The 24,592-nt window shown below is 37.6% G+C and overlaps 1 protein-coding gene across 3 annotated transcripts in view; it reads left to right on the forward strand.

Annotated features, from left to right (window-relative positions):
- Positions 1-24,592, forward strand: part of ZNF385B (zinc finger protein 385B) — a 393,630-nt gene that overhangs the window by 53,492 nt on the left and 315,546 nt on the right. For 2 of the 3 annotated variants that reach the window (XM_035007615.1, XM_035007618.1), the window contains exon 2: positions 23,653-23,763. The exons of the other annotated variant lie outside the window; for it this stretch is intronic. The gene's annotated coding sequence lies outside the window, so the exon portion shown is untranslated. The remainder of the gene's footprint in view (positions 1-23,652; positions 23,764-24,592) is intronic. 3 annotated transcript variants of the gene reach the window in all.

The raw sequence follows: 24,592 nt of genomic DNA on the forward strand, positions 1-24,592 counted from the left end.
CTGTCTCACATTGAGATCTTTCATCCACTTTGAGTTTATCTTTGTGAATGGTGTTAGAGAATGGTCGAGTTTCATTCTTCTGCATGTGGCTGTCCAATTTTCCCAGCACCATTTATTGAAGAGACTGTCTTTTTTCCATTGCATGTTTTTTCCTGCTTTGTCAAAGATTATTTGACCATAGAATTGTGGGTCCATATCTGGGTTCTCTATTCTGTTCCATTGATCTGTATGTCTGTATTTGTGCCAGTACCATGCTGTCTTGGTGATCACAGCTTTGTAATATAGCTTGAAATCGGGCAACGTGATGCCCCCAGCTTTTTCTTTTCCAATATTTCCTTGGCGATTCGGGGTCTTTTCTGATTCCATACAAATTTTAGGATTGTTTGTTCCAGCACTTTGAAAAATGTCATTGGAATTTTGATTGGGCTGGCATTGAAGGTATAGATTGCTCTGGGTAGCATAGACATTTTAACAATGTTTATTCTTCCGATCCATGAGCATGGAATATTTTTCCATCTTTTTGTGTCTTCTTCAATTTCTTTCATGAGTGTTTTGTAGTTCCTAGAGTATAAATCCTTTACCTCTTTGGTTAGGTTTATTCTGAGGTATCTTATGGTTTTTGGTGCTGTTGTAAATGGAATCGTTTCTCTAATTTCTCTTTCTACAGTTGGGTTGTTAGTGTATAAGAAAGCATCTGATTTCTGTGCATTGATATTGTATCCTGCCACATTACTGAATTGCTGTATGAGTTCTAGTAATTTAGGGGTGGAGTCTTTTGGGTTTTCCACATAAAGTATCATGTTGTCTGTGAAAAGAGAGAGTTTGACTTCTTCTTTGCCAATTTGAATACGTTTTATTTCTTTTTGTTGTCTGATTGCTGTTGCTAGGACTTCTAGTACTGTATTGAACAATAGTGGTGAGAGTGGGCATCCTTGACGTGTTCCTGATCTTAAGGAAAAGACTCTCAGCTTTTCCCCATTGAGGATGATGTTTGCTGTGGGTTTTTCATAGATGGATTTTATGAACTTGAGGAATGTTCCCTCTATCCCTATACTCTGGAGAGTTTTAATCAGGAAAGGATGTTGTATTTTGTCAAATGCTTTTTCTGCATCAATTGAGAGAACCATATGGTTCTTCTCCCTCCCCTTATTAATGTGTTCTATCACATTGATTGATTTGCGAATGTTGAACCACCCTTGCATCCCGGGGATAAATCCCACTTGGTCGTGGTGGATGGTACTTTTAATGTATTGCTGGATCCTATTAGCTAGGATTTTGTTGAGGATTTTGGAATCCATATTCATCAGGGATATCGGTCTGAAATTCTCCTTTTTGATGGGGTCTTTGCCTGGTTTGGGGATTAAGGTAATGCTGGCCTCATAGAATGAGTTTGGAAGTTTTCCTTCTGTTTCTATTTTTTGAAACAGCTTCAGGAGAATAGGTATTATTTCTTCTTTGAATGTTTGGTAGAATTCCCCAGGGAATCCGTCAGGCCCTGGACTCTTGTTTTTTGGGATGTTTTTGATCACTTCTTCAATCTTGTTACTGGTTATTGGCCTATTCAGGTTGTCAATTTCTTCCTGTTTCAGTTTCCAGGAAGGCCTCCATTTCATCCAGATTGCTCAGTTTATTGGCATATAGTTGTTGATAATAATTTCTAATAATTGTTTCTATTTCCTTGGTGTTAGTCATGATCTCTCCCCTTTCATTCATAATTTTATTAATTTGGGTCCTTTCTCTTTTCTTTTGGATAAGTCTGGCCAGTGGTTTATCGATCTTATTAATTCTTTCAAAGAACCAACTTCTAGTTTCGTTGATCTGATCTACTGTGTTTCTGGCTTCTAATTCATTGATCTCTGCTTTAATTTTAATTATTTCTCTTCTAATGTGTGGCTTAGGTATCATTTGTTGCTTTTTCCCTAGTTCTTTAAGGTGTAGAGTTAGTTGGTGAATTCGGGATTTTTCTATTTTTTTGAATGAAGCTTGGCTGGCTATGTATTTCCCCCTTAGGACCGCCTTTGCAGTATCCCATAAGTTTTGGACCTATGTGTTTTCGTTCTCATTGATTTCCATGAATTGTTTAAGTTCTTCTTTGATTTCCTGTTTGACCCAAACATTCTTAAGCAGAGTGGTCTTTAGCTTCCAAGTGTTTGAATTTCTGCCAAATTTTTTCTTGTGATTGAGTTCCAGTTTTAGAGCATTGTGGTCTGAGAATATGCAGGGAATAATCTCAGTCTTTTGGTATCGGTTGAGACCTGATTTGTCACCCAGTATGTGGTCTATTCTGGAGAAAGTTCCATGTGCGCTCGAGAAGAATGAGTATTGTGTTGTTTTAGGGTGGAATGTTCTGTAAATATCTATGAGGTCCATCTGGTCCAATGTATCATTCAAAGCTCTTGTTTCCTTGTTGATTTTCTGCTTAGATGATCTGTCCATTGCTGAGAGTGGAGTATTGAGGTCTCCTACAATTAATGTATTGTTATCAATATGACTCTTTATTTTGGTTAACAGTTGGCTTATGTATATGGCTGCTCCCATGTTGGGGGCATAGATATTTACAATTGTTAGATCTTTTTGTTGGATAGACCCTTTAAGAATGATATAGTGTCCTTCTGTGTCTCTAATTACAGACTTTAGTTTAAAGTCTAATTTGTCTGATATAAGAATTGCTACCCCAGCTTTCTTCTGAGGTCCACTGGCATGGAATATGGATCTCCATCCCTTCACTTTCAGTCTGGATGTATCTTTAGGTTCAAAATGAGTCTCTTGTAGGCAGCATATGGATGGGTCCTGTCTTTTTATCCAATCTGCAACCCTGTGCCATTTTATGGGAGCATTTAGGCCATTCATATTGAGAGTGATTATTTAAATATATGAATTAATTGTCATCATGTTGCCTGTGAAGATGTTGTTTTTATAGATTGTCCCTGTAAATTGCTGTTGTATATCACTCTTGGGGTCTTTCTCCTTTTATAGAACCCCCCTTAATATTTCTTGCAGGGCTGGCTTAGTGGTCACATATTCTTTCAGTTTCTGCCGGTCGTGGAAGCTCTGCATCTCTCCATGTATTCTAAATGAAAGCCTTGCTGGATAAAGTATTCTTGGCTGCATGTTCTTCTCATTTAGTACCCTGAATATGTCTTGCCAGCCCTTTCTGGCTTGCCAGGTCTCTGTGGATAGGTCTGACGTTATTCTGATGTTCCTCCCTCTGTACGTAAGGAATCTCTTCCCTCTAACTGCCCTTAAGATGGTTTCCTTGGTTCTAAGATTTGCAAGTTTTACTATTACATGCCAGGGTGTTGGCCTGTTTTCCTTGATCTTGGGAGGGGTCCTCTCTGCCTCTAGGACGCGAATGTTTGTTTCATTCCCCAGATTAGGGAAGTTCTCAGCTACAATTTGCTCAAATACATTTTCTAGTCCTCTCTCTCTCTCTCCATTCCCTCTGGGATTCCAATTATTCTGACATTGGAACGCTTCATGGTGTCACTTATTTCTCTGATTCTATTTTCATGGGATTCTGAGTTTTTTTTCCCTGGCCTCCTCTTTTCCCTTTTTATCTATTATATTGTCTTCTAGGTCCCTTATTCGTTCTTCTGCCTCAGTTACCCTAGCTGTTAGATTACCTAGATTGGATTGGATCTCATTGACAGCATTTTTAAGTTCTGCCAATTCAGCTTTCATTTCTGTCCTTAGAGACTCTATGTTGCCATTAATCGATTTCTCCATTCTAGCCATTGTCTTCACAATTGCTAGCCTGAATTCCATCTCCGACATCTTGGTTATATCTGCATCCATTTGTAAATCTGCAGCATAAATCATAATCTCTGAGTCTTTTCTATTTTGGGGGCTCCTCCTCCTAGTCATTATGTTGATGGGTGTTTGAGGGAATGTATAGAGTCCAAATTATTGACCAGAACCCAAGCAAGATGCACCTGTTTTCTTGGGACCTTAGGGTTGCTGGCCTCTTGTTTTCCCAGCCTGTCTTCTGTGGGAGGGGCCTGCCGCACTGTTACTCAGGCAACCCTGTTTGGGCGGAGTTGCCCTGCGCCCCTGTGGCGGGGGATGGGCTCAGCGGGAATCAGTCTTTGGGGCTTTTGTTCTCTGGCGCCTTTCCCTGGAGGCTTTCCGCGTCTCTTCCGCGAGTCAGAGCAGAAGAGACCGTTTCCAACCCTCTGCCTCAGAGCAGAGAGACCGCAGTCTGTTCTTCAGTGAGCTGTCCAGGCCACACCATCTCCGTTTCTGTCCGTGCTGCTATAAACTGCAGCGTCCTGGGTTGTGCGCCCCTCCGCAGCACTCCCAGTCCTGCCTCCAGGTCGGGGCACGTCTCTGGCCTTTCTGCTTCTAAAACTGCCAACCGCTCCCAGTTTGTGTGCACAAGACCCTGCCACTCCAGGTTTCCACCCCGGGGGCTGCCCTAAAGTCCTTTCCCCGCAGCTACAGGTCTGTGAGTCTGTGCCCGTCCCCAGCGCGCGAGGCTGTCACTCACTGGTGGTGTAGGATCCCCACAGCCAGTCACCCTCCTGCTGCCGTTTATCCTCCGATATCTGCCCGCGGAATCAGGGCTCCCCGCTTCGTACCTCAAAACCAACCGCCTGCGATATTCTCTTTGTAGAGATCCAGATCTTCTTACATCTCAGGCTGGTTTCGTGGGTGCTCAGAGTGGTCTGGTAGATATCCAGCTCAATTCCAGGGACCAGTTGAAATAGGGTCCCCTACTCCTCCGCCATCTTTCCTCTCCCCCCTCCTCCATGCTTTGTATATTGGTAGTTCCTGGGCCTCTTATGTATATTCTTGCTCTGGCTACGTGTCTTATATAGACTGCCACTTTAATGACTCTGGTTAAGTGTGGTGTTACTATGTCTGCACATGAATAAAAAGACATACAATTTGAATAAGCTACAAAGAGAAAGGGGATACTTCAATGGTAAGAAATACAATGATAAAAAAGAGTTTTTCTGAAATCTTGAATTCTCTTCATGAGACAAAGTTTCTTATGTGTTACGTGTCTTCATCTGGTCTTCTCTATACCTGAATCTCAGAATTTGTAACTGGATCACTGGTTATCCTTTATTTATTTATTTATTTATTTGAGAGAGTAAATGAGAGAGAGAGAGCATGAGAGGAGGGAGGGTCAGAGGGAGAAACAGACTCCCCCTGAGCAGGGAGCCTGATGTGGGACTCGATCCCAGGACTCCAGGATCATGACCTGAGCTGAAGGCAGTTGCTTAACCAACTGAGTCACCCAGGTGTGCTGGTTATCCTGGAAATTTAAGTGATGGGATAGGAATGCAGAGTAATGGGTCAGTGACTTTTTTTTTTGTCCCTAAGGTTTTACCTTTTGATATTCCAGAGATATTAATCATAACTTGACAGTTACCAACCTGATTCAGAATCATTAACCCTGAATGTTTTCTCTTCTATTTGAAAGAGAAACTACCAAAGCTCTATAAAAAGGTGGTGAAAATATATTTTTCATATTTCACCTGTCGTGATCTGTCCTGTGGCTTATTTTGCCAGGTGAGGACAAATATGTTGCTGATTTTTTCATAAACATTTTGTCACTAATATTATTATCCTGTTAATCAAACTATGTGTCTTGGGATTCCTCTTACCTTGTCGTTCTATATAAAACTGTAATGTTATCACTGTAGTAGAAACATTTATTTTGTTAAGTCTCTAAAGGGAAGCAGGACCCATCAAAGTTAAGGACCTAGACTCAGAGCAACAGATGCTACTGTAAAGCAATGCATTTCTCAAAGAAGGACTTTGATGAAATATGTGTAAATCACCTCTTTTTTAATTTATTTTTGAAATGTTCTGTTATGCCATATTTTATTTGTTTTTATATTTTTATTAGATACTTTAAATGTAGAGATAAGTATACAAACTAGCTTACCACCACGTACCTGCCATCCAGTTTTATTAAATGTTAGCATATTTGCCTTAGCTATTTTTTTTTTTAAAGCCAGGACTGTATTACAGATACAGTCCTGTGTGCCTTGCCTTATCCCTTTCTCTCCGAGGCAACCATGCCTTGGAATTTAGTGTATATCATCTGCATTCATGATTATGTACTTTACTATACATTCATGTATCATTGAAAAAGATATATGCTATTTTTTCATGTTGTTTAACTTTATATAAATGGTAGCCAACTGCATCATTTTTTAACATTTTAATATGGTACAATTGTTTAGGATTTATTTATTTATTTTTATATATTTTTTTAAGATTTTATTTATTTATTCATGAGAGAGAGAGAGAGACAGAGGCAGAGGGAGAAGCAGGCTCCCCGCGGAGCAGGGAGCCCGATGCGGGACTCGATCCCAGGACCCTGGGATCATGACCTGAGCCGAAGGCAGATGCTTAACCGACTGAGCCACCCAGGTGTCCCAGGATTTATTTTTTTATGAAGTTGGCAGTTCCAATTTATCCTCATCAGCTGCTGAATAGTATTTCATTTTATGTCTATACCAAATTTATATAGTTTTTCATTTATGGACATTTACATATATCATATATATAGTTTTTACTATTACAAACATGGTTGAGATGAGTGTTTCTCTACTTATCTCCTCGGTAAATATTTTCTCTACCATATATTTGTAGAAGTAAAACTGCTGCAGCATAGAAAACACACATCTTCCATTTAAGTAAAATACTAGCAAATGCCCCTGAAATGGTTTACACCAATTTGTAATCCCTCCAAAAGATCATAGGTTGCCATTGCTCCACATCTTCATAGAGCTCATCATTGTCAAACTTCTAACGTTTGCCACTCTGCATATACTCTGAAATGCTATGTTGTAAATTTGCCTTTCCATGACTACTGGCAACACCGAACATCTTTTTGTATGTCATATGTTTAGAGGCAATAATAACATATGGTTCAGAGCCAGATATAATAATAATGTATGGATGTTGGAGCCAGATAATTTGGGTTTGAATCCTGAGTCTTTTGTGTGAACTTGGGCTTGTCACCATTTAGTGGCTCATTGGCAAAATAAGAATAATAATCAGACGGACCTTGTGGGATTGTTCTGAGTTAATATGTGAAAATGTGCCCAGCTTTTACTAAGATGATGATGATGTTGTCGTCAGCAACATAACACCAAAACATGATAAGAGAGATTCAAAAAATTCAATAACATAGAATGTCAGTTACATTATTGAAAGGTTAATGGCTCTAATCAGTCTGATCTGGAAAAGTTGGGATCGAAAAATTCTGGAAATTGGAAGACCTAGCCTTCTCATCTCCATCTCCCTGATTCACCCACATTCTTATCTTCCTACTCAGAAGATAACACTAGGTCAGGGCCCAAGCAGAGGATGAGAAGCCAGTTACCAAGTATGCAATATCCTATTTCTTTTTTTAAGTTAAATGGCAAGTTATCTTGGAGTTTTATTGAATTATGTGAGGAACCATTTGCATTTCACTTATACAAGCTTGTTTATCATCCTGCCCATTTTGTATGGAGTTATTTGGTATTTATTATTGATTAGTAGGAGTTCTTTATATATTTTGGACACTAATGCTGACAGAATTCTTTCTCCCAATCTCTGGCTTGTCCCTTAACTTTGTTTTTGGTATTTCTTTGTTTTAAAAGAAATTTAATAAAATTAAAAAAAAATTTTTTAATTGTTTAAAAAAATTTTTAAAGTTTAGTGCAGTCAAGTTTAACAAGCATCTCTTAATGGTTTGTCCTTTTAATATCTGGCTTAAGATTCTCCCCCCACCACCAAACCAAGCTATTAAAGACACTTTCCTATTTTTTTTCTTCTAAATGTTACAAAGCTTTTCTGTGTTACAAGCAAAATTCTCTTCAGAATTTATTTTTGTTTCAAGCATAAGTTATAGAGCTAGTTGTCAAACACTATTTACTATCTAGTTCCAGTGGCTACTTCGTCTCTCCATAATCTAAAATGATAATAACTTCGTTACTGTGCCTTGATGGTAGGAGGAGGAGGAGGGGAGCAGGAAGAGGAATATCAGTATCAGCTAGCCGGTCTTCCTGAATGTCAGGCACCATTCTATGTGCTTCACATATATTAACTCATTTGGTCCTGAACAGCACCCTGTCCAGTAGGTATGCTCATTATCTCCATTTTTTCAGTAAGGAAACTGAGTCACAGACAAGTTAAGTGATTTGTCACACAAATGTGTAGGGACAATTCAAACTCAGACTATGAGACTGAATTTAAAACCCAGTCAGCCTGGCTCCAGAGTCCACATTTATAATTCCTCTATTACCCAGCCTCCAAAAAATCTTTCTGCCTAATAAAACAAGTTTCTTCTCCATAGTGTTCTTGTTAAAAAATAAACAAGCAAAATAATCTTGGCCAACTTTGGCTACTTTCTCGATTTCATTTGTTTTTATTGTCTCCCTCAGAAGAAGATGGCATATAAATAGGCTTCTAGATAGAAATTATAATATTAAATCATCTGCTTATTGTTTTATATTAGGTTTCTATAACTCAAATCTATGAAGGGTTAGATATTGCCAGAATGATAGGCTGGGGTGACTTTGAATTTTTCTAGTTTGTTACACCTTTGTTCTTTATCAATTTTGTTACATTTCTTGGAATTTATTGTGAAAAAATATTTTCCCTTAAGTTCATAGTTACTAGTCTTGAGACTTTCAGTCGAGGAGACAGACAAAAAAATAAATATAATACAATTTGTTAAATTACAGAATAGAATTATGAGAGCTTAGCCCAAGAAATACCTATTCTGTCCAGCAGTTTCATGAACGATGTCTTGGTATTGCTGTAATAAACAACCTGTCTTATTGCTGTAATAAAACAACCAAAATATGGTGGCTTGAAATCATTTTATTATCATTTCAAGCCACTATCATATTATTTTATTACTCCTAATGTTTCTCTCGGCTAACTAAGCTCAGCTGGGTACATGGTGATGCCTAAAGGCTGCAGTTATCTGGGGCTTGACTGGGATGGACCATTCAAGATAGCTCATTCACATGGCTGAGGGTTGGCACTAGCATCGACTGAGAACTAAGTTAGGACTGTCCACCAGTGTGCCTGGTTTCCCCCTATGTAACATCTCCATGTGGCACGGATTTCTCATAGCATGGTGGCTGGGTTCTAAGAGTGGGAAATGAAGGCCTGGATTTGAGAGTTCCAGAACGTACTTCTACCACTTCCTGCCTGTGGTCTAGGCCAGTCCCAAGACCAGCCCAGATTCAATGGGAGGACATTATTGAATTGCCCACCCTTGTTATGAGGGGTTGCATGAGCATCCAGGACCAGAGGAATTGCTGGAGGCCCCCAACTAGACTATGAACAAGAGAGGGCATCACTCAGATTATCCACACATTGATACTTTTTTTTTAAATTTTATTATGTTATGTTAGTCACCATACAATACATCATTGGTTTTTGATGCGGTGATCCACGATCCATTGTTTTTGTATAACACCCAGTGCTCCATGCAGTACGTGCCCTCCTTAATACCCATCACCGGGCTAACCAATCCCGCCCTCCCCCCTCCTCTCTAAAACCCTGTTTGTTTCTCAGAGTCCATAGTCTCTCATGGTTCATCTCTCCGTCCAATTCCCCCCCCCACCACCATTTTTCCCTTCCTTCTCCTAATGTCCTCCATGCTCTTCCTTATGTTCCACAAATAAGTGAAACCATATGATAATTGCCTTTCTCTGAATGACTTATTTCACTTAGCATAATCTCCTCCAGTCCATCCATGTTGATGTAAAAGTTGGGTATTCATCCTTTCTGATGGCTGAGTAATATTCCATTGTATATATGGACCACATCTTCTTACATTGATACTATGTTGATTATTTTTATTATTTTTTGTTAAGACAAAAACATTATTTTGGAAATATTCATATTTACTAAATATGTATTACCTTAGATATATTTCCTATGTCACAAAGATGAATCTTCTGAACGATTGACAGTATAAGTCTTGATTAATAATATGGACTCTGGAGCTGAATGCCCTGAATTTAAATTCAGGCCAAAGCATGCATGACTTTAGGAAAGTTCCTTAAAGTCTCTGAGCCTCAGTTTCTTCATCTGTAACATGAATATGATAAAAAAAAAAAAGTCTCCCTTACACAGGAGTATCCTAAAAACTTAATGAGTTAATATGGGTAAAGTATTTACAACAGAATCAGTATCAATAGTCAGTAAAATATAAGGCTTAGCTATTGTATTGTTGTTGTTATTATTTACTATTGGTTTCTAAGGTTTAAAAAGGCATTTTCATTTTAGCTCTATTTTACCAGTAGGTTTATTTGCCAAACATTTTGGGTAGCAGTAAATGAAAGCAGAATAACAAACCTTCTAATAAGCAGCGTAGTACTGTGAACACTCTAGCTGGCCTCTTTCCCTGGGACCACTTACCTCACCTCCCAGAAACATTTCTCAGATTTGTAAGTCATAAGCAGGGTAGTTTGAATTGATCATTCAGCTTCAAACTGACTCTACAATTCTAAAGTATCAGAGGGTGACGTGCTGGCAGAATGCTTATAGAAATACTTGAGGAATAATTTTGTTGAAGTTTAATTTGTGCTAAAAATTCATCAACACATTTCCAGGAAGGCAAATCTTCCCAAGACATATGGAAACTCTTTTAAGTTTGGTTTCATGATTCTGATTGGGACTGTTTTAATTTTATCATTAGGCACTTCAGAACAAGGAATGAAATGTAAGGTAAATTATTATCTATCTGTTAAGATGTAGAAAGCAGAATGCCAACTTGAGAGGGGAAGGATTTAATGTAGTAACTTGAACTAGAGACATTAACAGAAGGGGCTTGGGGAGAGGTAAAGTTAAGGAATGTAGCAAAAAAAAAATGGATGATTTAATATGATGAATTACATAAAGGATCATTCCCAACAGAATGCATAAGAAACAGTGTGAAGAAAGCTGCATTATTTAAAGACTGGAATAAGCAGTGCATATTTGGAGGGTCTCAGAGTATATATAGAGATCTGCTTAGCATGGCAGCCAGCTGGTCACCTCTCATGATGGGAAAGAAGAAGTGTGCTTAAGCTGAAGCGTAAGGGATTTGGGTTCGACTTTCTAAACAATAAAGATTGTTAAACATTGTTCTGAATTGTATTATCTCAACTTTGGTAATACTGAAAAATGGCTTAACTGCTAATCAGCCAGGGACGTTCTTGTGCAAAGACCAGTATAGATCCATGACCTCTTATTAACTACAATTTCGTTTGCTTTGTGTTTTAGTATTTCAGAAAAATTTCTTACTTGAAAGTATAAAATTTCTTCTTGGACTCTTTCCCTCCACCACTTTACCCTTCATTCCCTTCATATTCTATAATTTTATGTATTGCCACTTTTCATGCCTCAGTTCCTCTACAGTGCTGTGATTTTGTCATGGATGCATTTGAGGAATTCCTCTCAAATCAGTGTTAACCTGCCACTTAAACATATTCTAAGAGTGGGATGTATAATTGATTCATTGTTTGTTTGTTTGTTTTTATATGCCACCAGTTGTTATACGTTAGGCAGTGTGGTAAGCCCTGGAGATTCATAGTTGAATAAGGCATAATTTTCTGTTGGAATTTACCATGCAGTGGGTTGAAGATAGATATGACTAAAATTAAAATGCAAGAAGTGATATAATAGAAATGTGACACAACATCATGGCACAGAGAAAGGAGTTAAGAACTTTGTCTTGGGAGAATATGTCTATCCACAAATATGCCCACAACTTACCTTGCAAGGAGCACATTCCTATGTGAGGGGAAGTTATTGGGGGCATCTGTCCCTGGGAAATACTGTCACCCAGGCTTGATTGGACTCCTTGGTAAGGTCTCGGTTGGCAGCTGCTTCTCAGCAAAGCTTCATACCATGGGGGAGAAAGCCCAGATTTTGGTAGACAGGTACCTGTGACTGCCACATCATTTCTGAGATTATTTTGAAATCAAATTAGGTAATAAATGCAAAAGGATCTATCAAGAAATAGGCACTTGAGAAATGTTTTTTTCTTTTTTTTAAATTTTATTTTATTGTGTTATGTTAGTCACCATAAAATACATCATTAGTTTTTGATGTAGTGATCCACAATTCATTGTTTTCATATAACACCCAGTGCTCCATGCACTATGTGCCCTCCTTAATACCCATCACTGGGGCTAACACATCCCCCATCCCCCTCCCCTCTAGAACCCTCAGTTTGTTTCTCAGAGTCCATAGTCTCTCATGGTTCGTCTCCCCCTCCTATTTACCCCCCTTCACTTTTCCCTTCCTTCTCCTAATGTCCTCCATGATATTCCTTATGTTCCACAAATAAGTGAAACCATATGATAATTGCCTTTCTCTGATTGACTTATTTCACTCAGCCAAATACCCTCCAGTTCCATCCACGTCAATGTAAATGGTAGGGTTTCATCCTTTCTAATGGCTGAGTAATAATCCATTGTATATATGGACCACATCTTCTTTATCCATTCATCTGTTGAACGGCATCCCAGTCTTTCCCCAGTTTGGCTATTGCGGACATTGCTCCTATGAACATTGGGGTGCATATGGCCCTTCTTTTCACTACATCTGTGTCTTTGGGGTAAATACTCAGTAGTGCAATTGCTGGGTCATAGGGTAGCTCTATTTTTAGTTTTCTGATGCACCTCCACACTGTTTTCCAAAGTAGCTGTACCAACTTGCATTCCCACCAACAGTGTAAGAGGGTTCCCCTTTCTCCACGACCTCTCCAACATTTGTTGTTTCTTGCCTTGTCCATTTTTGCCATTCTAACTGGTGTAAAGTGGTATCTCAGTGTGGTTTTGATTTGAATTTCCCTGATGGCTAATGATGATAAACATTTTTTCATGTGTCTGTTAGCCATTTGTATGTCTTAGGAGAAGTGTCTGTTCATGTCTTCTGCCCATTTTTTTACTTGATTATTTGTTTTTTGGGTGTTGAGTTTGAGTTCTTTATACATCTTGGATACCAGCCCTTTATCTGTAGTGTCATTTGCAAATATCTTCTCCCATTCTATGGGTTGCTTCTTTGTTTTGTTGACTGTTTCCTTTGCTGTGCAGAAGCTTTTTATCTTGATGAAGTCCCAAAAGTTCATTTTTGCTTTTGTTTCAGTAGCCTTTGGAGATGTATTTTGAAAGAAGAAATGTGTATTTTTTTTTTAAAGAAAAGGAAGTGTTTCTCATGTCAGTGGCATGGGGGAATATAGAGGCGGCACATTTCTGGATTAAAACAGGTTTTGGAGATGTAATAATCAGATGTAATGTGTAGACTTAATTTGGCTCCTAATTTGAACATACCAACTCTAAGATGACTATTTTGAAGCAATGGGAAAATTTTGATTATGGACTGGGTAACAGATGAAATAAAGGAATAATTGGCAATAGGCAATATTTTTATGGTGGAAATTACATTGTAGTTATGTAAGAAAATGCCCATCTTTTCTAGAGATGTGTGCTGATGTGTGCCTGAAGTCTGAGATTTGCTTAAAAGCCTTCCACAAAGCAGTAAAGGGAAGGAGATACCAATGCAGCAAGTTCTTGATATTGTTAAATCTGGATGATGGATATGTGGAGGCACATTGCCCTATTCTCACTGTTTTTGCATGTGTTTGAATTTTTTCATAACTAAGCTCCTCTGCCCTCCCTCCCCCAGTGAGCTGTTCATGACTGGATTGGTGGCTTAGACATATAACTGTTGGCAGCCTGCAGGATTTAAGTGGAAAGAGGAAAATAACGTGCAACTGCAAAGTTGAGAGCTAAAAAAATGTATATATGACACTTTTTTATTGTTACATGTGAATTTAGGTATAACTCTTCAATGTGCACTTCCCAGAGCAGATTTTGGGTCAAAAGCAGAGAACCATGCTCAGAGTTCATTGGCAAAAATGAATAAATTCATCAAAGTATACTCTGTAACAGCCAAAAAAGGCCAATATGAGCATAGTTGATTTTTAATGCAGTGTCATACGTCTCTTACTTATTCCTGTTGCTTTATTATTTGCTGACTTACATTCAAAAAGTTATGTTGTATAATATCCTTTCCTTAATGAAGTTTATGTTGAAAAAGTCTTAAGAGAACAAGTGATTAATTTTAGTGTTTTATTTTCCCTCAACATAAAATATAGGTACATTTCCTCTCCAACTTAGATTATATAAAAGCTTTGGAAATGAATTTTCAGAAATGAGTTTCTATCTGAAGATATGTTACTATATTGAATAATCAGAGTTGGAATTAAAAGTCACTTGAGATTAACAGGTTGCTTTTTTTCCCCCAAAAAATGTTTTATCTACTTTCAAGGAGTTTTAGCTCTTCGATGTCAGATTAAAATTCTGAAGCATGTTTGATTCATCTCAGAATTGAATGTCAAATCCAAAGACAGGTATTTATAACTGAGTTCTGTTCAGGCAAAAAGTCAGTTTCCAGACAGCAGCTTGGATGATCATAAAGCTCTCATTCACAGTCAGATGTTGCCATTATTTTAAACAAACAAACTAAAGCTTTAGGATTGGATTTTATCAAACCAGCCATTCTATTCCCTGTTTATTATGCTTTACATTTGCAGAGTGCTGTGGGGTTTATATATTGCATTCAAATAATTATTTCTTTCTCACAGCAACACTCTGGCATTGGTAGTATTATTTGCACTTGACTGATAAGAAAATTGAAGTTCTAAGAGGTGAAGTGATTTACCTAAAGTCATCCAGCTAGTCAGCATGTTAGCTAAGATTTCTAATCGGTCCTTCTGACTCCAAATTTTTCCATTATAAAATTGCTACAAACAAGAAATGACAAACAGAAAAATAACATATATACATTCTCAGGCTTTTTATAAATATTTCAAGATTTTTAACTGATGCGATATTTACTCTTACAAATGCCTACATGGGGAGAAGATAATTAATATACTAATTATCCACAGGTGTTTGTGTAAAGGAATACAACACTGACTAATAAAAACAGCCAACTTTTGAGAGAAATAGGTTTATAAGTGTTCCCTTTTAATATTGACACTTTAAATGAGGATGTAAGGTATGCTTTTTTATAACTGAAGTATAATTGACAATTTGACATATAACATTATAGCAGTTTCAGTTTTTCAATATAATCATACAATATTTGTATATGGTATAAAATGATCATCACAGTGAGTCTAGGTACCATCCATTACCATACGCAGTGAAGTTTTTTCTTGTGATGAGAACTTTTAAGATCTATTCCCTTAGAAATTTTCAAATATGCAATGCAGTGTTATCAACTTTAGTAACCATGCTATATATTACATCCCCTTGACTTACTTATTTTGTAACTGGAAGTTTGTACCTTTTGACACTGAAAGGTGGGTGAAATGGGTGAAGGGAGTCAAAAGGTACACTTTTTAAAAACTAATCATTACTGAGTTTTTTAAACATGAGACAGGATGCCTATTTCATTGTCTCACATGTGTGATAGTAATATCTGATGATCATTACATCAGCTTAGCCAGTACAAGCAATTGTTCTAATATAACGATTGAGGAAAGTTATATGATGCAGGAACCACTGAGTGAAATAAAGAAGATGGATAAATGTATGTCCAGGATATTACCATTATTCTTACAAGATGGATGTGTATTTACTTATATTAAAAGTAGAATGGATAAACTATTAAAAATAAGATATCAGTCTTATAGAGGATGGTGGGGACAGGTAGATAAGCTAGAATTTCCTGAATGTACCTTTTTATCATAGATACGATTTTTGGAGCAATGTAAATATTTTAAATACATATAAAACAAAATTAAATGTGAAAACAACCCTTAAAAGTGAAAAGCAAAGTGAAACAAGTAACCTGTGCAAAAAATTGGTGGCATAACCACATAGAAAAAAACTTCTTAAAAGTTTAAACCACTGTAATTTGACTATACACACCTAGGGATATACACCCCCAAAACAAAAGAAATGCAAACAGAATTTAAATTACTTAGTCTAAGTGTATTGTTGGGGGTAGTAATCATATTGTGATCCTGAAACTAGGATTGCAAGATAAAACAGTTATGAGTTATTATGCTGGAGTTATTATGCTGGAGTCCTTGGGTTATTATGAGTTATTATGCTGGAGTCCTTGAGAACTGGAATTTGGACATTGGAAGAAGAAAGATGAAGATGCAGATCCATTAAGATGAATGGGGTTAACAGAAACCTTGTAGTATCAGATTTGAATTACAATATTAGTAAGAACCTGTGAAATGTTTTATTTTTTTAAAAAAAGAAGTATTTACTACCTCTGTCCACTGAAAAGGCTTATAACAATGACTAATGGCATAACAATAAGCAGCCCATGCTACCAGACTCTGGTATCTAAGTGCCATTTCTTTCTGAAAGGAACTAAGGTCCTTGGAGAAATAGTTGATTCTCCAACCTAGGGCTCAGACAGGGAATAAAAGATGAGGTGGAAAGAAAGGAAGCTATAAAGACTACTAGGTTTGTATCAAAAGGAATCAACTTGAAAAGGCTCTTATTAAGGAAAGACACAGTAATTTAATCATCAATTAGAATAATATCAATAGGGTGCCTGGGTGGCTCAGATGGTTAAGCGTCTGCCTTCAGCTCAGGTCATGATCCCAGGGTCCTGGGATCGAGTCCCGCGTCGGGCTCCTGGCTCAGCGAGGAGCCTGCTTCTCCCTCTCCCTCTGCCTCTCTCCCTGCTCGTGCTTTCTCTCTCTCTCTCTGTATCTCTGTGTCTCAAATGAATAAATAAAATCTTAAAAAAAAAAAAAAGAATATCAATAATAGATTGAAACACTCCAGATATGTTAAATACGTAAGTTTATAATGATACTTAAAAAAAAAGTCCTCAGTGGCCACCTGTGTAGGATGCTAGCAAACAAACTCAGTATTTTGAAAAAAAATAAAGAGAAGAAATGAAGCCATTTTCCTGCCTTTTCAGGAAATCAAGAATTAATAATCAAGACTTGATGAGAGGGCTTTCTTTTTGTAGGACTATATGAGCTAATAAATATAGAAGAACGGTACACTATTTTTGTTTTGTAACAATGGATTCAGGTATTGCCCACCAAGCAGCTGCTGATGTCACAAAAAGAAAGACAAGAAGTATCATGTGCCTCCTGATGGAAGTCCACAGTATCACCTGTGAATTACTTGTGACAAAGATTAGACCTCAATTTGACCGAGCCTCTGGATCTGATTATCAGTTTCAGAAAGAAAGAAAACCAGAAGAATGCATTAACAGATACCATAGGGATGAAATGAGAGGAAGTGTAACATTAGGACACTTCTAAAGCATGAACAACCTGGTTTTCTCAACAAATACATTGGGAAAAAAAAAAAAAAGAAGGAAAGGGGAATTATGGGTTGAAAGACATATCAACAAATTGCAGTGCATGGATCTTACTCAGATCCTAATTCAACAAGTTGTTACGGGAAAAAAAAACATGCATACAACTGCTGAGGAAATTTGAACACTGGCCAGATATTTGATGATATTAAAGAATTATTATTAACTTTAAAAGTGTGGTAACAGTATTGTGGTTATGTGGAGTTTTTTTAATCCTTATCTCTGAGAGACATACTGAAATACTTATGGATGAAATAATATTATTTCTGGGATTTGCTTAAATAATCCGGGGGAGAAGGAAAAGTGGAAGGGAGTACAGGTGAAACACAAGATCATAATTATCAAAACTGGGGAAGAATTACACTATTCTCTCTAGTTTTGTTTATGCTTTAAATTTTTTATGATAAGAAAAAAAGGAACTGTTATGGGACGCCTGGGTGGCTCAGTCAGTTAAGCGTCTGCCTTCGGCTCAGGTCGTGATCCCAGGGTCCTGGGATCGAGTCCCATGTCGGGCTCCCTGCTCCGCGGGGAGCCTGCTTCTCCCTCTGCCTCTGCCTCTCTCTCTCTCTATCTCTCATGAATAAATAAATAAAATCTTTTTTTTAAAAAAAGGAACTGCTACTTAAGATCAATCTCAGAGATCATATTGTGGAGAAAAGTAGTCATTTATGTGAAATAATTACTATAGTAAGAAGGGCTTCAGGTTAGGGTTTTTTTTTTCCACCCCAGTCCCAAAAGTACATTCCTAATGAGATGCAATTAACATTTGTTAAATATTAAGTTATGTGCCAGACCATTGTTGTAGTCACTTTACAGGTGTTATCTTCAAATTTACCAGAATCTTACAAAGAAATTATACTGTCTTCACTTTTCAGATCATGCTGAGATATTAAATATCTTAAACGAAGACATAGCAGAGCACAGAGGCAGGCTTGCAATGCAGCCAATTTGGCTTTTATTACTGGCATGCTCCTCATACTCTGTTCAGTCTGAACAGTTAACAGGAGCAGAGATTTTGAGTGACAGTGTCTGCTGGTATGTATGGATGTATGTACGGATATATATATGTACATATATATATATGTATATTTTTTTCCATTTTCTTGATCAGCATTCTTTGCCCAAATTCAAGGCTTTTGAGGGAGATTGTAATTTGCATGTTGGCTAAATAGAGATTCCAAAACTAGTCAGTCTGCTCCAAGGCAATACTAGCCGCTCTGAATCTTTAATGAGGCAAGCTGCTCCCTTTCCCCACAAGATGGGGGGAAAAAAGCAGTTTTATTTTAATATTCTTCTTAATCAATTGTTCCAAGGCAGTTTTCTTGGGTCTAGTGTATTTGCATGGCGCACTGCTGGCAGGAAGAGGGAGGATGGTACATCCTAGAGTGAGATGCTTTTCTTATCATGCGAAGACACAAAGGAGGGGGGAAATCCATGGCAAATAAGAAACGGTGCTTTCAGTATGAAGAAATGAAAACAACCCTTGGATCAAACTCTGATGTTCCCCCAGGAGGAGAACTCCCTCATCCAGGATCCAGGGGATTTTACAAAATCTTCTAAAAGGTGAATGCTCCAGTCATCTGTGGACTGTGAGAACACTTTGCATAAGTAATCTCTAGACAAGTAAATGAAGAACGTCAAGTCAGTAAAATTATTTGTAAAATGACCCTCTCCATTTCTTGAAGCAATTATAATCTGTGATAACTGAAGTTTTCTTAGTAAAGTAGCAGCCCAGGAGGGGGACTATACTATGTTTTTGTGTTTCCGGCAGTTCGCTGACTGACCTCCAACACACACAACTGTGGGGATTTGGGAAGCCTTGATTGAACCAGGCATCTTTTATCTCCCACTTCATTGAAATGGAGGCAATTTGGACACTGTTCCTGAAGTTAATAATATGTATAAAACATAATAAATCAATCCTTTAAGGAAGGTAAAAAAAAAATACTAGAAATGTCAATTCCTAGTTAGCCAATGATTATTAGTTCTTGGTTACAAATTTCCCCAAGATTGGCATGAGTATATGTCCTTAAAACTTAAAGTTAGTTGCTTCTCTGCTTTTCCATAGATGGATTGCCCTATATCCCCAGCAAGAATAACTGGTTAGACTCTTCATAGTTTCTGTCTCCGGGAGGAAAGAGAGAAATAAATAGCATGCTCTATTGCAGTCTTGTTTTTTGGTTTAAATCTAAAACTTAATATGCCCAGAGATGCTTCTTACTATGTAGTTGCTAGACATCTTCCTGATATATGGAAAGTCATAGAAATTCTCAATTAAATTAGGGATTACTTCATACTTTAAAATAGAGTTACTTTTATCGAGAAGTTAATGTTAGCTCTCTGATATTAATGATTTACAAAGTTTTCATGTCACTTATTAAGCTATTCCAACCCAAGTCATTAACACCACTGTTCTTACATTTCAAACATTGTGTAATAACAACCCAAATTAGCAACTTAAAAAAAAAAGTTGACGGCCTAGTGGAATATACAAAACTGTAAAAGAATGAAAACTGGGATTTGCTTCTGGATCTTGAAATATATCTAGACTTTATATTATTTATACTTTATGATCTTGAGGGAGAAGCTGTAGCTATCTCTTTATATAAAATGTAGAATCTCACTCTATAAGAATAATTTATATAAGATTTAACACCCAGCATAGTGTCACCATGGATGACGAAGATGGCACGGATACCCTGTAAAACTCACCTCCACAGTTAACCAGACATTCTCATCTACCCCCACTTCCCTTTTGCCTTTAGGAGCTGATCTCACCTCCCACATGATGAACATGATGGAAACCAACTGGGGTGGGCTGCCTCCTTGCCTCTCACTTTCCCCAGCAGTTTTCTGATCCATATCTCCCTTCTGAGGCGTTTTCTGCCCCCCCCACCTGAAGTTTTCCTGGCCACTATATTCTACACCCTACCCCTAAATCCTTCTTCTGGGGACTCACTACCACTGTAACCCTTCTCTCCCTTCATTGCCGCCTCTCTGTGTTGTATCTTCAAAGTCTCTTCTCTCTAGAAAACATTTTTCAGTTGTCCTCAGTAGTCTATTCCATTATTATCACTATATCCATCTCTCCTTTGGTGTGAGATTTAGAACTATTCTCTCTTATTCCTTATTCTCTCACTTATTTTCTTTTTAAACTTCCCTCCACACAGTCTCCCCATTACATACCTGTTATGACCATGACCTGTTTGGGCTGATGACACCCCTGCACTGACCCCCCAGTTCTCACCTCTCTCTCTGTTTTAGGCCCAATTTCTTCCCCTCTCCACCCAATCAGATTCTGCCCACAAGTGTTCCCATCCCATCTGAGATGACTCTTGAGGTCCTGTTGAACCCTCCTTCCTCTATTCTGATTGTAGGTTAAGTGCAACTCGGCCTAAAATTATGGACATTGGTTTTTATTTCCTCAATAAGATTTTAAGTTTCTCGAGACTATATCTTACACTTCTCTCTTCCACCCCTACTCCCAACCATATCTAGAAAAATAGCAAGAGTCTAAAGGTTATTAAATATTAGAAGTCTATAAATGTATTCTTTGGGGGGAGAAAACTCACTTCCGTGACAAGTGAGTGATAACATTGCAGAGCTATTGCCTTACAAAATTGTAACTTTTATTTTTAGTTTCTTCAGTAAGTACTCATTGACCTTTTTCATGGTATATAGGATTTTTCAGGTGACAGAATTTCAGTAATTAAATTTTAGAGTATTCAGACACCTTCAGAAATTGGAAATCGGTTTACAAATCTAGCCATGATCTAGATAAATTATTAAGCCAGACAGTACAGGGTATATAAAAAAATAAGTATACTATACACAAAAGTGTAAACACAAGTGAAGATTGAGTGGACATAATGGTAAGGTGTCAAATATTGGAATGATATGGAGTTAACCAGAACAATGTCCCCGGGGGAAATGGATTTCAAGTAGGTTCTGGCTTAAAAATATACAAATGTTAGGCTGGCCCAGTAAGAACAGCTTGAGTTCAGGATTAGAGACAGAAGGCACAGAAAGGCAGAATGGGGATAAATCCAGCGATGTAGTCTTAAACTAGAAAACAGGCTCAATCCAAGATTTTGTTCTTCTCTCATCAGACTATATTATTGCCATATCTATAAATATGTCATTTGCTCATATAATAGCTAACATTGACATAATCGTAGTTCTCATTTTGAATTTTAAACTGCAAGGTAAAACCATTGTATGTGCAAAACATTACTTACTTTCTACCTCCTGAATTGTTCTGCCTCACCTCTACTCTAACATCTGTTACCCTTTCTTTTCATCTGTGCATACCTCTGACATCTGTCCTAGCTGCCTGCCGTTGCACCTGTTGACCACCACACTTTAGCTCACTTAGAGTCCTTGATATAATCTGGTGTCCCTGGTACATGAGAGCACTCACCTGACAGATGCATCTCTTGCCTTTTCCATGGAAGTCCCAGAGTACAGTGGAAGTGCTTGAATTTGGAGAAAGATCTGGGTTGAATTTGGTTTTTCTACTCACTCAACATGTGAGTTTATAATTTTCCTATCATCTTGGATTTTTCTCCTCATATGTAAAGAAAGGGGCATTAATTCTTACCTTGAAGGTTTTTAAGGGGGGGATTATGAGAAAATGTGTTTCAGGTAATATAACCCAGTTTCTGCCACATTGGGTGCATCTCCTCAATGTTTCTCTGTGTGTGGTCCCTAGAACACTTGCATCAGAATCACTTAAAATGCAGATTCTCAGAGTTACCCCAGGTCTTATTTAATTCAATGTGTATGGGTCAGCCTGAGAATCTGCATTTTAAACAAATTTACCAGATGAGTCCATATACTTTCATTTTGAAAATCTCTGGGATGTGTATTCATCTTCCTCTTTTCTTCCCCTTTCCTTCCCTCTCCTTCTCTCTCTCTCTCCTTCTCTCTCTTTCCCCCTTGATCTCATTTACCAGTAAAATGTACATGAGGTATGCCCCTTGTCAGGTTATTTTCACCTTTCAGAGTTTCATTTTTCTTTGATGTAAAAAGAAAATTGCCTACTTCTCCAGTCACTGCTTAGAATAAATTATTAAAATGGTATCAATCACTTAGAAAATGCACACACACAAATGGTAGCTGTAATAGAAATCATTAGAGTTATTGTAGGAGTCCCTGTTTGTGAAGAACAAGATGCATTGACATTTTCCTGTGGCTTATAACAGAAGGAAAGTTATGCCAGAGCTAGGACTTACGTGAAGTGAAGAAAGAACTTGCCTTGGGTGCAAACTTTAAAGCTTTAAAGGGATGCCCCCAATTTAGTAATCAATATAAATATTTTATTTTAATATTTCAAAAAATATCAAATTCAATTAAATCCACTTGAGCAAAATGTTAAAATTTTAAATAAAGATAAGATCATTTAAAAATTTTTTCCTTTTGTGTGAGGCTCCACTGTGGCTTCCCATGGCACTGCTACTGATCTAAAATATTGCATTAATACATTGTTTATCTTAATTATTGAGATTTTTGGTGTCCCCTTAAATTCCATACCTGAGACAAGTGCCTCACTTGCCTCGCTGTAGTCCTGGCTGACTTATCTCCATGCTGAATCATTTCAGTGTTTAATTAGCTAGGACAAAATGGTCCATTTCCATCCTTTTTTTCTTTTTTTTTGCCAGAATCTCCACTTAAGCTTTTAAGTGACATTTGTACAAATATTCCATTTTTAAAATATTACTGTAATGGGCAATACCCAGATTTTGAGAATGTCAGTGTGGATATGAGGGGTTCAGGTGAGTATCAGAAAGAGACATCATTTTGCAAATACAATGTCACCTTAAAATTCTGTTACATAGAGGAAGAAGTAGCAAGTCTATAAATCTAGTGTTGGAGTCCCATTTCCGATTATTCTCAATAAGAACTGGAAAACTAGGAGTCAACAAAAAAGGAAAAATGTTCAAGTAGATCAGAATCAGCCTGGCAAGAGAAGTGATTGTGGAAGGAGATTTTTGTATAATTAAATGTCAGTTTGCATTTTGAAATACTGCCTACTGCCTCCCACTCAATCACCAAGTGAGATGAGAGGGAATATTCTCTATGCAAACCTGAAACTGACAGCAGCACTTGTTGGTTTCTCTGTGAAGGATGAGCTATAGATCAGAAGGATCAGAGCAGATCATTTTCCCAAGGCAATAAAATTTTGCTGAAAAATTAAGTTAGACATTATAATTTCCCCCTATAAGAAAAGCAAATAAACAACAGACAAAAATGAAGCCATATAGACTTATGGAATTTTAGAACAGGGACGAATTTTTGGAGGTCGTCCAGTTTATTCTCCTCCTTTTACAGAAGAAGAATTTGATGCCCAGATAGACAAGTGATTTCTTAACTATCAAATGACTGACAGAGCTGACACTTTCTTCCACATGATGCTGGGGCGTTGGTTACGCTGAGAAGCAGGTGAGTGGGACAATTGGGAATAGTACCGGTCTCCTGTTCCCTTTAGGCAGATGGCTTAGAAGTCTTTAGAACTGATGTTGTAGGACTAGGAAGTGGAAAGATATCCTTGGATAAATGCTCAGGACCAGCTGAACACGTGTTTCTTAGCATTCTAAGAAACTCTTTACTTCTTTCTTTTCCATTCTACCACTACATAAATGCAAATTTACTGAATCAGAGTCTACAGAGGTGGAGCTGGGACATAATGGATTTTGATAAAATCTCCCTGAGTGTTTCTGTTGTGTGTCTCTATTAAACACAACTGTATTGGAGGTTCATTTCATTCTGACAAAGAGGTCTACATCAGTCAATAACAACTGAATGTGAAATAATTTAGAGATAGGTTCAGAAAGAAGCATAGGAGACCTAGAAAAGCAATTTATGAGAAGGCAAAAGGGTGAAATTCTTGCAAAGCAAATATAGTCTCTTTTCAATCTTGTCCAGTCACTGTAAGGATGGGAGGAGCTTAGATCCATAGTTAACAGCTTTCCAGGGAATTTTCTTTCTTTCTCTCCTCATAACTAGACTAAGCTCTTGAATGCCCCTCTTGGAGAGCTACTCGAGAATCTTTTATGAGCCTGTTGTCATGGGACATAATACCTCATTATTCATCATCACAGAGTGGTTTCAAAACAAAAATTGTTTTTTAATCTTTTTTCTAATCTTAGATGTAGAGAGTTGAGTTAATTACTCTCCACAAGTCATGGCATGTTAACACTCATCGCTGGTTTGTGAGAGGCTCCATGTATGTATGTATGTATGTATGTATGTATGTATGTATGTATGTATG

Source organism: Mirounga leonina, unplaced genomic scaffold, assembly GCF_011800145.1.
Source record: "Mirounga leonina isolate KUSES-001 unplaced genomic scaffold, KU_Mleo_1.0 Mir_151, whole genome shotgun sequence".
Taxonomy (NCBI): domain Eukaryota; kingdom Metazoa; phylum Chordata; class Mammalia; order Carnivora; family Phocidae; genus Mirounga; species Mirounga leonina.